The 15304-nt window shown below is 50.4% G+C and overlaps 1 long non-coding RNA gene across 1 annotated transcript in view; it reads left to right on the top strand.

Annotated features, from left to right (window-relative positions):
* LOC106925435 (uncharacterized) overlaps positions 1-15304 on the top strand; it is a 38068-nt gene that overhangs the window by 2855 nt on the left and 19909 nt on the right. The gene's annotated exons all lie outside the window — the stretch shown is intronic.

The raw sequence follows: 15304 nt of genomic DNA, 5'->3' as shown, positions 1-15304 counted from the left end.
GATCCAGGTATCTGCGTCCAGGACTTCATTCACTGTGGAACTACACGGTTCAGGCAAGTCGCATTGTTCCAACAGTGGTGGTGGGGGTGGAGTGGACTCATCCACCCCCAAATCAGGCTGTGTGGCAGCTGGGAAATTACAGCACGCCTCCAACTCCTCAAGCAGATCCTGAAAATCCGTAGCGAACGAAGGAGATTGCATCTGACAAATGCAGGTGATGGTGGAGTCCGTCTGACTTCCTTGATCCACTTGTGAGGCGAGAGGTATATCCTCAGTCTGGCATTCTTGGTGAGATGAACTGAAAAATTCAGCTTGGGTACTCTGGTCGTGAGTTGCAATGCTGGTCTGACACCCGACATCCACGTACACATCTGGAGACGCCGGGCAAACTGGTGGAATGGGATCACCCACCGCCACTACTCTGCCATCCATAAGGTGCAGAGTGAGCAGGCATTGACGGGTGATCTGATTCTCCCAAAGCTTCTGAACAATGGGTAACACTCGGCCACTCTCCAAAGGCGACGTCTGAAGTGCGTCATCGGTCTGGCCCAACGCAGAGGTCCACACGACTTTGTGGTCCCGTTCCAGGGATCTAGACGTAGAAGCCGCAATGTAAGGCAGGTCCTCACGTCCATGGAGGCAGAGGATCGCCGTTACATTTTCAAGGTGCACGCAGTCGTGACACCAACGGGTAGACGATGCAACCCATATGAACCCAGAGGATTCTGCGGTCGTTCCACATCCCACGCAGCAGATCGGTGCCTGAAGAGAAACAGCAACCCAGGTAACTTTATGATTAGTAGTTATCGATTAGTTTTACTTATAATGGGGGAAAAGGGGTGAAAAAGCAATAGCACGAGCATATGAAGGGGGCTGATTTAAACTCGTGTGCCCCTTTGAGCTGCTAGCCATGGGGAACGTATCACAGGGGGAACATTCTCGGACACTTGTGAGTCCTGATTCTGCCCTGAAGATGTATCATGAAATATCGCCGCATGGGTCATAAACCACACAACGATGGGCAGTGTGGACGTCTTCTTCATCCAGTAGAGGGTCACTAAAACTCCCCACCCTGTTGCCCAAATGGTCAAGAGCGCCCATCTTCGGAGCCAACGCCGTTTGCCTTGACCTCTGATGGAGAAAGCCTGGTACGCCAGGTAGATGAGGATGGACGTCGCCAGAAGACCCTCGATGATGGCGGTGAGAATTTTCAGTGGTGCAGCACGGTCAGCATGGGCTCCTCCACAGACCAGCTCCATTATTAAGGCCGTCGTGTCGATGGTAAGCCAAAGACACGCCACAGCTCCTCTGCGCCAGTTGATGCGGGTTCGCCCCATCAGATAACAGACAAAAAGGGAAGGGGCATGCTCCCATCTTCGCATGAGGATGGGTCGTAGAAGGAGCTTTGCATATCCTTGGAGCACGACGAGCACTCTTAAAGGTTGCCCAATGGTCCAGGACCCGGTATGGCAGTAGACCACCCAGGCGAGGACGAACCCGACTTGTTCAAGGGTACTCACTTGGATTGGCTCAAAGGTTGGAGTGGTAGCAGAGGAGTTGGTCGTAGAGTTGGATGACATGATGTTTCCCTGGTGAGTTCTTGGTTTGAGTCCGGTCTTGACAGCAGCTCTGACGAACGATGACTGGCTCGTCGGCACACGGCTGCTTCCTTTTATACAGCTTCAGGCTCCTCCTTTGGGGGAAGGGGCTTGTGATCCCTCCCCTTGCAACGACAAAGTGCTTTTAGCCACACCTCTAGGACAACCTTGCCCACTATTAAGGCTACGGCTATGCCTAGTAGGCCCAACAAATATGGCCACAACATACTCAGAGCGTTGAGCAACCAGTGCTCAACAATGGCAAGGCCCCCACCTACCACGCTCGTGACTTCCTCCACTACGGTTGTTATGGTGGTTGTTAAAGTGGAGCCTAAGGTTTCATACCAGCGACAGTCATGTTGTTGGAGGCCTGTCCCACACTTTTGCCAGATCTCCTTAGAGATATTACATGTAAGGTTAGAATAAAGGAGGTTAGGTCCCACCCAGTCAAATCCGTTATCCACCACCCCATCACACAGACTCTGCCGGAACGCATGTCCTTCAGCTAGGGCGATGAGGGTGTCAGGGATAAAAGGAATTGGAAGGTCGAGGATACTTTTGCGCTTCTGGAGGTGATATCCCAGTATTGCATCCGTGCAGGTTCTTCCGCTCACGAGTGCTCTCCGCCATTTGCCCTGAATTTTCCTCCACGTAACCTCTGATGCATGGGTTGCATACTCCGCTGCATAGTGTTCCTTGCAGTAATCACCCCAACCTCGAAGCTGGTGACAGGATTCCCTGGCTAGCCCAATAATGCACTCCGTGTTGTTACGTGTGCACGTCATGCGCCAAGGCCGTGGGACGACGTAGTTGTCTGGTCTCCAAAAAATCCCCGGCCAAATCACCCGGTCTTTGGAATAGACTGTGGCAATGTACTGGTATTTGATCCAATAGTTGTCGGATTCGGTGAGACAAGGTATAACCCAGGCTTGTAGTTCTTCTTCTTGGAGTCCCCACCATTCCCAATCCCACGCACGATAGTAGTCCTCCCACCAAGCTCGGAGAACCAACTTGGCTGTAGGGAAGGTATTAGGATTGGGGCAATGGTATTTCCAGGTGGAGTAAAAGGTGTTACTGGTTTGCCAAAGGTCGCATCGCGGAGAGGACAAAGTCTTCACCCAATCAGTGTCGTTAAGGCTATCAAAAATTCGTTTGGCTACACATTTGTCAATTTTTGCAAAGTGATCTTTTGGAGCATTCAGCAGATCATCTGGAGTTGGAAGAAGCTGTACACGCATGTCAGCCACATGTGGTCCTTTCAACCCGGCAGGGGAGCGGACAGCCCCTTCTGGGAAATCTCCCTTGAAGTATACTTGTTTATTGATTACATAAGTCCATGGGAACGAGTCATTCAGCCAAGTTTCGATCTCCGTGCGCACTGCACTCAGACGAACCCATGAAAGTGTCCAATACTCTCTCAGCGCCAAAGCAATGTAATTTTGGCCGTTGCACCTGTAGTATTTGTTCCACAGGCATGGATTCAACAGATTAAACTTAGTTCTATAACATTCTAGCTCATCGAGCTGATACATGAACCGTCTGGGTCCTTGTCTAATTAAGAAGGCTGTAATGTTTGTCCAGACCAGCCCAGGCAGCACTGTCGGTTGCGTTCGAATGACGCTGCTGGCGTTCTTGTTCTTGAACAGGGTCGAGGTGTCCACTACCTCCTCTTCACAATTCAAATGAAAATCTCCCCAGAACTCTCCTTTTGGAAGCCAAGCTTTGCAGCCCGAGGATCTATGCGGGGCCGAGTAAATTACCTCATTGTCCCAGTATCCCTGAAGCGGCAACGACTGCAGGGGTCGACAGGCCATGTTGCAGTGCCATTCGGGCATGCCTCGGTCCGGATGGATCCAGTTGCACCTGACGGTCCGACGTTCTTTCCGTTGCAGAATTCTTATCCAGCAGATTACCCCATCACTGAGAAATTCATGGTTGTAGATTTCCCAGGTGCGGTTCAGAAGATTATCGATGGTGGAATCATTCAATTCATGAGCTCGGCTTTCTACATATTTTTTCCCATTGTCTTTGGCAAACTTCCTCGTCTGGTTCTGAATTGATGACCCATTGTCCCATGGTACAAAGATGGAGATGGTACTGGTGTTCCAGCAATTGAAGGTAGCATATCTGGAACGAGCATAGGTGACTCTTGAATGCGTGAGATGCCAGGGCCCAACTCCGACGAAATATAAGATTGCGATAAGGATAGATGCGGCAAACAGTAGGGCGAGTAGCGTAAGCAAAGTTTTTATGTACAATGGGGTTTCCGTTCTCGTGGTCTTTTTCCGTAGCAGGGGTTCGTCAGGGGTTTCCGTGTTATCATCGTCGTCAAAGTCAGCGCTATCCTCCGAATCCAGAGCATCTTCTAACAAATTCGTTCTGGTATACATACGTCTTAAACGTGTTTCTTCCATCCTGGTCTTCTTGTCATGAAGAGAGGATTAGCAACTCTCTGGGGTCTTTGGTATTGGGCTTTGTGCAGATCTTCTTCAAGGCTCTGGTGCGATGTTGAGCAGTGGTTCTCGTAGCCGCTCGTCTGGTGGCTCTCCCTTGCAGGAGGGAGTTATACACAGGAGAAGGGTAGGGTAGGTTAGGTTCCAACCCCCTCCACACCCATTTCCAAAGGAACACCCTCCAGAAGTCAGGTTGAGGAAATGGGCCTTGGGCGGTGCCACCCCGTAGCTGGTCATCTTTCCAGGCCTCGTGTTTGTATCCTACTGATGTTGTTACTGAAACATAGGTACATAATGATTGCCCATGCAATGTCAATCTCGTGCGATACCCCCAAGACGTCGGAGTGAAGATCCTCTGATGAGGCGGATTGGGGTAAACCCTGTCTAATTCCAACCTCAGTGGGAGCCTGGTGTTGTTAAAGACATAATAGTCTGGGTTTGTTTCCATTTTCAGGACGACCCTCGCCATACCTGGAGAGGTAGTCCAGAGGATCATGCCATTTACCGAGAGTTCACAGTACTGTCCTTGCAATGGTTCCAAGTAATGGGGACCCCACCGAACCCGCACCTCCTTCCCCTCAATCATCAGATAGACTGTATTGAAAATCCATGGAAGGTGATGTGAACAGTCCGGTGAAATTCCATCATAGCTAGTCGCCTCGGGTGACATTTTTCCTTGCCAAATCGGGATTACCGAGGGGACAAAGTAATATGGTTTCTGCCATGGACGTGGTGATGCCTCTTCACTCTCCTGGACTTCTTTCACCTCGCGGAGATCGGGGGGTCGAAGATAGGTGAGGTGCTTGAGGTAGTAAGCTTCTGTAAGCGGATAGGAGACTGTGAAATCTTCTCGTGGCATGTCCAGTAGGATGGAACCATTTGGCAGTTTTAAGAAAGGCCCTTTTTTAGAGAACCCAGACCAGACCTCTGGGCCTACTTTAAATAATTTGCTTACAAAATATTTCTTCCCCTTTCGTTTTTTATCTTTTCTCTGACTTTTAGACTTGGTAACTCGGTCCCCTTCTTCCAGAGTGTCCTTTAATTCTGACTCTTCTTCCTCCATGCTGATGTGAGCGACTGCCAGGCGCTAGTCTTAAACTTCTTCTTGGGAGGTTCTAGTTCGACGGTGGCGTAAACCTTTTCCTCGTGCACCACCTTAACTGTTGCTCCTACTGAGTACACTCCTTTGTAAGGGATGGTGAGCATCTGCACTGACAGTTGAACTTTACGGGTGGTGCTAGGATCAGTGGGCGTTCTCACTCTGTGGGCCACGCCTCCTGGGACTTGGAGTATTCCGTCGCGGAAATTGAGCTCCGCTGTTACTGTGTACAGGGCTGACTTTTCTTTGGGTCTTGCTGCATTGCTGCCCCACCCATCTATCTCTGTGGTGTAGTAATACAGGTCTGACGTGCGTACTCCCCTCTCCCTTGGTACATCTGGTAGATCCGTCACTGGGATAGTGCAGTCATTAATAACCTCCAGAATTAAGTGAGCCCAGGTGGTCAGCTCCCAGGGGCCCGTCCAGCCCCCATTAACAGCTTGTACTTTTGTCTCATCGGGGAGTAAGCTCAGCTCCTCAGCCATGGGGCGGTTGGTTTGAGGCCGATGTACCCGGAAGACCACAGGGGAGTGCGTTGTACTCACTGGTGGGAACTGCAGCTGTGTTCGTGCGGGATCATAAGGCCAGGCAGAATGGACAGAGTCCCACAGGTAATCGTGTGGTCCCTCTTCCTTCCGCCAGATCCATTGTTCCCTCGCTGAGGAGTCCTCTGGGGTGTTGGGCGGAGCAGAAGGTCCTGTGAACCATTGAACCGATGGTATGGGGCTTCCATAAGTACACTGGACCCCTCCGTATGTTTGGAAGTACCGCAGCGAGCTGTAAAACCTCCTCACTTGCCAGCCGTCAGCTTCCCCCGACAGAGTCACCTCTCCTCCCTGGATCTGCTCATTGCAGATAGAACAGCTGCTCAATTCTTCTCCGTCCCATAGACAGGTACACCTTCTTGGTTCCTCCTCCCGCCATCCCCACTGACTCACTAATACCAGCCGAGGCAGGTAACCCATTCGACAGTTTCCACATATCTGGACATTCATGACAGAGACCGGGGAGACGGGAAGGTGTTGCAGTCTACTGGCTATCGCTTCTTGTCGCCTAGGCTTGTCGCGACCTGGTCCCTCCCAAGTGATGGGGAGTTGGCTAATTGATAAACACACAGGGCAGCGGTTCTTCGCTTTGCTCCACATCAGCATTTCAGGATCTTCCGACAGGACTCCATTTTTGGCCCAATCCAATTTCTTCAGGGCTCGTCCTGCCCAAATCCCTGAAGTTGTTCTCCTGATTACCACCACCCCTTTCACGGTGGCCAGTCCGAGATAGGGTGGAACAAAACATGATTCACTGGCCATTTCACCGGCTTCTGTTTCTCTTTAGTCAGGAACTGGTTTGAGCTGTTCAACTCCTTGGATCCCTTTCTTCTCCAGCAGTACTGTGTTCCTATCCAGTACCTGCTTAACAGTGTCTCTTGTCTCAAATTTAGGTTTTACTGCTGCTCTCACAGGTTGCTCTCTTGCTTTGACCCACACTCGTTGTCCCACTCTGAATGGCATCTTGGGCGTTGGTTCCTCCTTTTCTTTGCTGGAGCCCCGCCCCACTTCCTTCGTGGTGAACGGCCGTTGGTTGAGCTCCATCGAGGGGGCGGGTCTTTCTGCTCTGCTTCGGTCGTTTAGGGCCCGCCCTATTTCGACCGCCATGGTGCTCCAGCTCTTGTCGTTAGCATTCTTAGCTATCCAGCCCTTTACTAACCCAATGGTGCGTTCCACTACTCCATTGGCCTGGGGTGTATAGGGTGGCGAATACACCCTCATCACCCCATACTTTTGACACCATTGGTCAACCTGTGTATTACGGAAATGTGTCCCATTATCCGTCCGCAGCTCTTTCGGGATTCCTAGGGCACTGCACACTTGTTCCAGCATGCTGACAACACTGCTGCCATTCGCTTTCCTGGCTGCTTTCACGGTCACAAATCCCGACATTGAATCCACTAGTACCAAAAGGTACTTCTCACCCTTTCTTCCTGTTATTCCCATGGGGCCTGCAACATCCATGCAAACTGAGCCCCAGGGGATCATACTCTTGATGGTTAATCCTTCCAACCGCTGCCCTCGGCGACCTGCGTTGTATTTTCCACACACTTCACAGTCCCTCAGCACGCGTTGGACTTGTTTCACTGGGATCCAAAGTTCATGCCCCTCCAGTTCCTTACGGGTGGGTCGTACGCCTGCATGACCAAGGGCTTCATGCACACTCCGCACGACCTCATCCACGTACTCTTCTGGGACCTCCCGTCCTCTGGGAGTGTTGTCCCATTTCTCGATTCCGACAAAGACAATCTTCCTTTGTTGGACATAACAGTCCACTTCATCATTTCCACGCCAATGAGCTCCCTCATGCGTGTGCGCTCGTTGGTGCTCTACTTCGAGCTCCAGTTGCATTTTCAATTCAGCAATCTTCTTCCATAAATCTCTATGCGCCACCGGTTTACCTTTAGCTGTCTCAAAGCCATTTTCTTCCCAAATGGCTAAGTCTTCTTTAAGGGCTTGGGCGCAGTAGTAACTGTCCGTTACTAACCTGGCGCTCTTGATCTTCCTTTTCCCTAGCTCCAGTAGTCCTTCCAGTATTGCTGTCACTTCCCCGGCTTGAGCGCTGCCGGGGGCCTTTCCTTTCTGTCGACATCTCTCTTTGCCGTCTTGTTTCAAGATGAAACCCCAGTAGGCCACTTGGTCGGACTCTTTCTTTGATCCATCCGTGTAGAGTGTCCATTCCGGTTGTCCTGGTTTCTCAGGTGTTTCTTGTTGTCGTTTCTTGTTGGTGGGTTGTGCTGGCCCAATTTCAAGCTCTGGGTCTAGCAGGATGTCTTCCCATCTCCCCCACCGTGCATTTGTTGCTTTAGTACTTTCAACGGTACCTTTTCTCAGGTACTTGTGGACCTGGCTCTGCGTGATGACTTTAACCGGTTGTCCTTGCGCTAGATCTTTCAGCACGCTCCAATATCGAGCCAACACTGCCAGTTCCTTCTCTTCTTGCGGGTACTTTTTCTCAACGGAGGTCAGGGTGTAACTCCATAGTGTAACCAGGCCTCCGTTCTCATTACTCACTTTAATCATGGCATCGTCGTCTTCGCAGTTGATTTCTGCCACCAATCTATCTGACAAACTTCTCGGTTCCAGTCTCACCGCGGCCTGAATTGCCTTCTTCAGGTCTTCCAAGTCTCTTTGGTTAGCCGCAGTCCAAACCCAGGGTCTTTTTCCTCCCTCGTTCTCCACACTCTTCTTCAGGCAGTTATACAAAGGTCTGGCATACTTCTGATAGTTGGGTACGTGGTCTCTGACGTAGTTGCATAACCCCAATATCTTCTGTAGTTCATTTTCTGACTGAGGGGGCTGAATGTTCATCATTTTTTCCCTATACCCATCTGAGAGTCCCAAGTCTGACGTGACCTGGAAACCCAGGTAATTCACCTGGAACTGTCCAAACTGGCACTTCTTGAGGTTCAGTTTCAGGCCCGCTTTTGTAAGGTTCTCAATCACTTTCTGCAGCCTTTCTAGATGCTCTTCCTCGGTGTCATCAGCGATAAAAACATCGTCTATGTACACGGTTGCCCCCACGTCCCCCAATACTTCCATCACGGCTGACTGAAAAACGTTTGGTGAGTTCTTGTATCCTTGGGGCAACCTTTGCCAAACATAACTTTTGCCTTTATGAGTAAATGCTGTCTTACCCTGGGATTGTCTTGCGAGGCGGAGAGAGAAAAATCCATTAGCCAGATCGATGCAGGACTTGAATTTCTTGACGCGCAGTGTCTTTAACGTGCCTTGGGGATTGATCAGGCTGGCCCGATTCGCTATCGTCCTCCGGTTCAAGGCCTTGAAGTTGATGACTGGCCTCCAACCCCCTCCTGCCGATTCGGGTTTCTTCACCGCTTGGATGGGGCTGTTCGTGATTGGGTTGAGCTCCTCTCTGATGATTCCTAGGGAACCCAGCTCCTTTACTATCTTGTCCATCTCTTCAACTGCTCCTGGATTTAACGGGTACTGTCGAACCGGCGGGTGCACTCCACCTTCAATATGGTGCACGAACCTTGGGCCCAAATCTCCGCAATCGTTCTTGAATCTGGCTACATTTGCCGAGGCAATGATTTCACGCAGCTTCTTCTTCCCGGCCGGGGAGAAGTCACTCTCTTCGATCTTCTGCTTTGTCACTGCCGGTATGTCCACAGGTTTGTACCATTCTTGAGTGCCTGATCCTGTCTGCGTCGGACCAACTTTTACCAACCTCGCTTTTAAGTTTATCAACCGTCTTTGGAGGGTCCGATAGTTGCACTTCTTCTTACTTAACTCTTCTAAGTCTTTAACAGTGAGAAGATTGTATGGTCCTTTGATCCACACCACTCCTTTCCATGTCCCATATGGCATCTTCTCTATTTTTCCATTAGCAAATTGTACCTTCAGGTGCCCTGCTGTTTCTAGGTCTTTGCGGGTCATCGACACCTCTGCTCCCGTGTCCACTAGGTAGGGTACTCCTTCCACTTTAGCGTAGATCTCGTCCCCCTCCCAGTAGGCATTTTCCAATATGACCCGCGACCTGGACTCCATTACTTCGGTGGCCCCCCGGCCCCGGTTCTACGGGACTCATGGAGGGCCGTTCTTTGTTCCGGGCTCAATTTTCTGTACTCCTCCTCCGTCAGATAAGGGCCTCCTCTCGGCTGGTTCGATGATGCCGGTTGATTAGTCTGTTTCCCTTGCGGCCCTTGTGTTCTTGGTTGAAACGTCCTGTTCTGGAAGTTGGGTGGCGGTCTGTTTTGGTAACTAGTCGACGGTCGGCTCTGGAAGTTGGTTGACGGTCTGCTTTGGGGGTTGGATGGGGGTCTGGGGCCGACCTTGTTAGGTTGTCTCACTTGCTGGTTTGATTCCTTCCTCCGCTTTTCCTCATAGTACTGCTGTTCCAAGTCGAAACTTTTCACAGCCACATCCATCTGGGTGACGGTGGTACCTTTTACTGGCATTTTCACAAAGGCCATTTCTCCTCTGCGGCCCCTCGTCACCTCACGCAGCACTTTCACATATCTTGCGGGGGGGACTGTCTGCTTCAAGGTGTGCCACAGCGGTTCCAACCGACCTCCCTTGTCGAGCCGTCCCCTGGCCCTCTTAATTTGGGAGTCTTCATCATCCATGTCTTCCAACACCAACCTCTCATAGTTATCTTGTGCTGGTTCTGATCCGATCATCGGATCTGCTGTCACACTTGTTAGCCACAGCTTCTTGGCCCCATCGTGGCTTGTGGTAGACAGTACTGTCGGCCAAACATCTTTTAGGTACTCCTCATTGTTCTCATCCGCGTTTTTACCCCTGACCACCAACCTGAGGTTCTTAAGTTCGGCGTAAGCGTCTTGGCCGGCGCTAGGGGCAGCTGATGGAGCCGGCCCGCTCTGGGCGGCCACAGGGCTGCGCTGGTCCGCCTTTGATGATATTTGAGGTGGCTCTTCCTCGTCAGCTGACACTTCATCTAGTTTTTGCTGGGTTTCTCGGGAGTACCTGAAAGCGGCCTTCTTCAGTCGTCGCAACATTACGTCGTGCATGATTCCAATGTATGCAGATCTAAAGTTGGAGGTCAAGAGCTGGTATGCCACCAGTGTGGAGCGAGACGGAGTCATCAGGATGTTGGCCCACTCACCGATGGTCGCCTCGACCCCAAGGGTAACTCGGTCATTCAGTCGGCCAGCCCACTCCTCTGGTATCTGGTAGTTGGTCTGGCCGGCCTCTGGGACATATGCACGCCGTCCATCTTTGGCTTGTACTGGACCCCAGGTTACATCTCTTGCCATTCTTTCGGAGGCCTTTTCGATGTCGAAGGTCTCTGCTTCCTTCTTCTTCCCTCGATGTTGACCTGTGCGAAGGGGCTTGTAGTTACCTAGGGGGTTCCTTGGGCCGGAGAAGGCACTCTCTTGATCGCTTTCTTCTCTCTCCTCTTCTCCATCTTCGTCCCCCCGTTGCTCTTGTTCCCCCTCTGATTCGCTGACGTCGCTGTATGGTGGCTGTCGTATATGCTCATCCTCGAGGGAATTCAGCGGCTGTATCTTGGCTGGCCTCATAGGTCCATCCCCTGCCTCCACTTGGGGTTCTTTCTTCTGCTGGTCCTCATCACGCTTCCTCTGTTCGTAGTTGTCCGACTCAATAGTGAGCCTCCTAATGTACTCTGGTGCTTGGCCTTCCGGCTCGATCGATGACACCTTCAATTTTATTTTTGTTGGTCCGGCCATCTTGGTCCGGCCAGTCTGACTGCTGTCTGGAGGGTTACTCCCTTGGATTCCCAGGGGGTGACTGCTGGCTTCAGGAGGTGAACGTTCGGCGTGGTACTGTTCCTCTATTTCAGCTGCCGCCCTCACACCTTGTTCGGTCTGGAGTTGATGCAGGCGGGGGTCTACTACGAGCACCACCTCTCTAAGCCCCAGGAGGTGACTGTTGGTCTTAGCTATCGACACCACCCCTTTTTCTGCGACCGATTGCGCGGTGTTCCCTCTCAGATCCGGGGATCTCAGTCCTTGCACACTCACCACTACTCTTCTCATGCCTTCGTTGCTCGCAGCCGTGAGCCCTCGGTACAATCCGTGCCAAATCTTTTTCCGGTAATCCTCGAGGTTGTCCTTTTTCTTGTAAGCGTCGATTGGGACCAAGATCACCACACCGTAAGTCAGGTTGTAGCCATTTATCGTGACTATTTCCCCCTTGGTGGTGGCACTGCCTGTAGTTCTCAGTAGGCGTTGGTCTCGTTGGTAGTCTTCTCCCGCTCGATGTTTGAGATCCCCTCTGAACTGTCGGTTGTGGATTTTGTACTTCTCGTTAGTGAACGCGATCAGTCCGTCACCCTCGATGTCCCACGGCTCTCCGATGTAGCGATGCACTTGGAGCCCCGTCTGCAGCCTGACGCTGATGATTTCCTTGGGCAATGGGGCCAATTCTCGGGGCATCTTCCGGGCGTTTGATTTCTGAAGCTTCTTCCTGGGGCTGTCGGTTGTTCCTCTCTCTTCGTCTGTATCACCTCTCTCGTCATCCGAGCTGCTTCCAGACTGCTGTCGTGGGGGAGCCGCTGGTTTCCTCTCAGTGCTGTATACTTGTGGCTGGAACTCACCCCTCCAGTCCCGTCGCGGAGACCAGTCTTTCGCTGCCTCCGCCCACTGTTTTTCATCGAGGTCGAAGGCAGACGTCCTACCCTCGACCCCCTGTCTCGACGGCTCGGAGGGTCTTTGTCGGTTCCTCGAAGGGCCTGGTTGTTCTTGGTCTTCCTCATCGTCATCTTTTGTCAGGTCTATTAGGTCCCCCGACGCTGGCTTTCTCAGCGGCGACTGGTCACGGCTGGCCCTCTGGGTAGGGGGTTCAGACATGTCCGACTCTTCCAGGTCCAGCTCCCGTTTTTTCTCTTGATCTATTCTGTAAGCTGCGAGTCTCTGCAGGGCTTCAGTACACTCGGCATAACGGGGCGTTCCGCGGACCTCTGGGTTTACCATGACCCCGTCTATACCGGCGGCTAGTGTCGCCGTCTTCACTATACTGTCGTATTTTTCAGAAGGACTGTAGATGATTCGTAATTTGCCGTCTGTCCATCCTTCCAGTAGGTTAGCAAACCACTCCAACCACTCTTTGACTTCCGTTTTTTTGGCAACTTTCTCCGGGCATCTGACGACCCCTAGGCGGTGACCATCTTGGAGCTGAGTGCAGTAGTAAACTTTCTGATGCCTTATTAATGCTTCCATCATCCTCCTCCCAAGCTTGGGGTCATCCGAATAATGGGCCCGATCGAAGCTTCGTCGACTGGTCGTGGTCCAGGTCTCTATTCCATCACCGAGCAATATCAACATCACTGGAAGCTGTTGCAAGACTATCTGGGAGCGTAGGAGCTGTGATTCCTCCTTTGATCCGGTGACGCTTGTCTCCCGCTCTAGCGCTGAGGCTTGCGGGGGTTCTGGTCCTTTCTCTTCTTCTTCTTTTCCGTCATCCATGATTGTCTTTGTCTTCGAGTCGCCTTTCCCCCAAAGCCTCTCTTTAGCCTTCGAGCAGGGATGGGTTCAGGCTATGGCTACTAGCCTCTCATCTGGATACTCTACCTATCCTCAGCAGAAGCTCTCCCTCACCTGTATGCCATACAGTTACTGCGAGGGTTGTGACTGACAGCCGGATCAGTCACCACTAACTCTATTCCTTAAGAGCTAGCCTCCAAGTGAGCTATTCAGATACTCGCCTCTGTTTTTACTGACTTGGTTAAAGTGGGGTCCTCCTACTCCTTTGGGAGGGGCCCACCCAGGGACGCCATGTTCGTTATTCTGCAATAGCCAGCCACGCCCTAACCTCACCACTAACTGACTATTGACCAGTTCTCTGTCTAACAGGTCCGGAAAATCCCTGAAACCTGGGTTTTACCCTATCATAGGTTTACTAGAGAATTTCTGTTTAAACTGGTGGCGGAGAAAACTCGTCTAGCTCTAACTACCTTCAGATCCAGAAGTTACGGCCCTTTTCAGTTGAGAAACAGTCGACAGAGTAGCTCTAGCTGCCGCGTAGTTCCAACAACCACTCCTGTTAACGGTAGCTTTCCTCCTTAAAATAACGTGCACTTGTTATCGGCTAGATTGGATTTAGTGACTTAGATATAAGTCCCAGGGCCATTATTTATAGCTCGCCAAAGGAAAGTACGAAGCCACCCATTTCTAGAATCATGTATTTAGATTTTACTTATACCAGAAGAACCCTCATCAAACAGTGACTCAATTGAATTCAATATCCGCGACCTCCATTCTTATTTTTATTATATTTTATTAAGCAAGCTTTAGCAGGGGTAAATGACAAACAGATTTAATAAAAGTAATTGTAAACTTGTAACAAATATTAATTTCAAATTATAATATCAACCAAATCAACCATATCCTATCTTATTTCTATCCCTAACCTATGTCACTAATCTCACTGAGCGAGGCTTTAGGGGCAGGGCAACTCACACCCGATGTTAGTCGATCTTGGCAGCCGAAATCTTTAGACGTTCTTGGTTAGAGTCTCTGTCCTAGCCGGGCAAAGTCCTTGTCCGGAAAAGCAGCAAAGTCAATCTGTCCAACCTCTTTTAGACGTACAGAATCTTCATCACTAGGTGACCTTTGTCTTTTCCCCAAGTCTGCTGCTGTTGAATAGGGATCGTAGGGTGGAGGCAGAGGAAAACGGTCAAATTCAGGGGCCAGGGCTGGGACTGACGGATCTTGTCCTTCTTTGCGGCGAGAAGTCTCAAACTTTTCCCCCCGGTCCCAGGGTGTGGTCCTCCGCTGATCTTTCGCCTGCGTCTTCTTGTTGATTCTCCTTCAGCGCCGCGGACTAAGAACAGTTTCCTCCCCAGCTCGCTGGCTTTTAAACCCTCCTGGTCCACAGTTGTGTGTGGGAGAGATCTTATGACTCATTCTCCCCGATTACCTCATCGGAAAGTACCCGTCTTCCCAAACCTCGCTCCACCCTGCATTTGGTAATACACAAACCTCCCTCTTTTGCGTCCGCCTGCTGCAACTCCTTTGCAATGCTGACCATCTGGTAGTTATTACCTTTTTTGGCAATCTGTTCTGAGGTCCCCGCCCAGCCAGCTCAGTGCCTCTCTGTGCTTAACTCTACAATCTTCTTATAATGTACCATGAAACACAATCAACTCAAAACATAATCAGTTTTACCATTATCTGAAATCATTGAAAATGTATATATATAACAATTAAGTTGTTACTGTTACCGCAGATCATGAATACAGATTATATATTTCAGTCATACATTACAGACATTGTGATTATAAGACATAAATCATTTCAACTATTTACTTATCTATGTATTTGATTCCAACCATTACACACATATGTATTTCATTTCATTTCTTTAATCATTCTTAAATCAATACAGGATTACTGTTACTCCCCAGGCCTTTTACCCTGCTTTCCGCGTGTACCTAGAGAGATCTCACAAGTCCATGCCAGTTTTCTTGACAAACTCTAGCCTGTTTGGTTCACTGATTGAAATGGAGTTTGTTCAGAGATGCTCTATCCTTCTCCTCTGACACCAACAACATATTTTCATCCACACAATGGCTGCTTATTGGATATTTTCTCTTTTTCATTGTCTGGTTGTGCATCAAAATCCCACTAGATATACAGTCACTGAAACACCAATTATTTTCTC

Source organism: Poecilia mexicana, unplaced genomic scaffold (assembly GCF_051168715.1).
Source record: "Poecilia mexicana isolate PSO_F unplaced genomic scaffold, ASM5116871v1 scaffold_23, whole genome shotgun sequence".
Taxonomy (NCBI): domain Eukaryota; kingdom Metazoa; phylum Chordata; class Actinopteri; order Cyprinodontiformes; family Poeciliidae; genus Poecilia; species Poecilia mexicana.
Note: the sequence above shows the minus strand (reverse complement) of the source record. Positions and strands in the feature narration are given on the sequence as shown.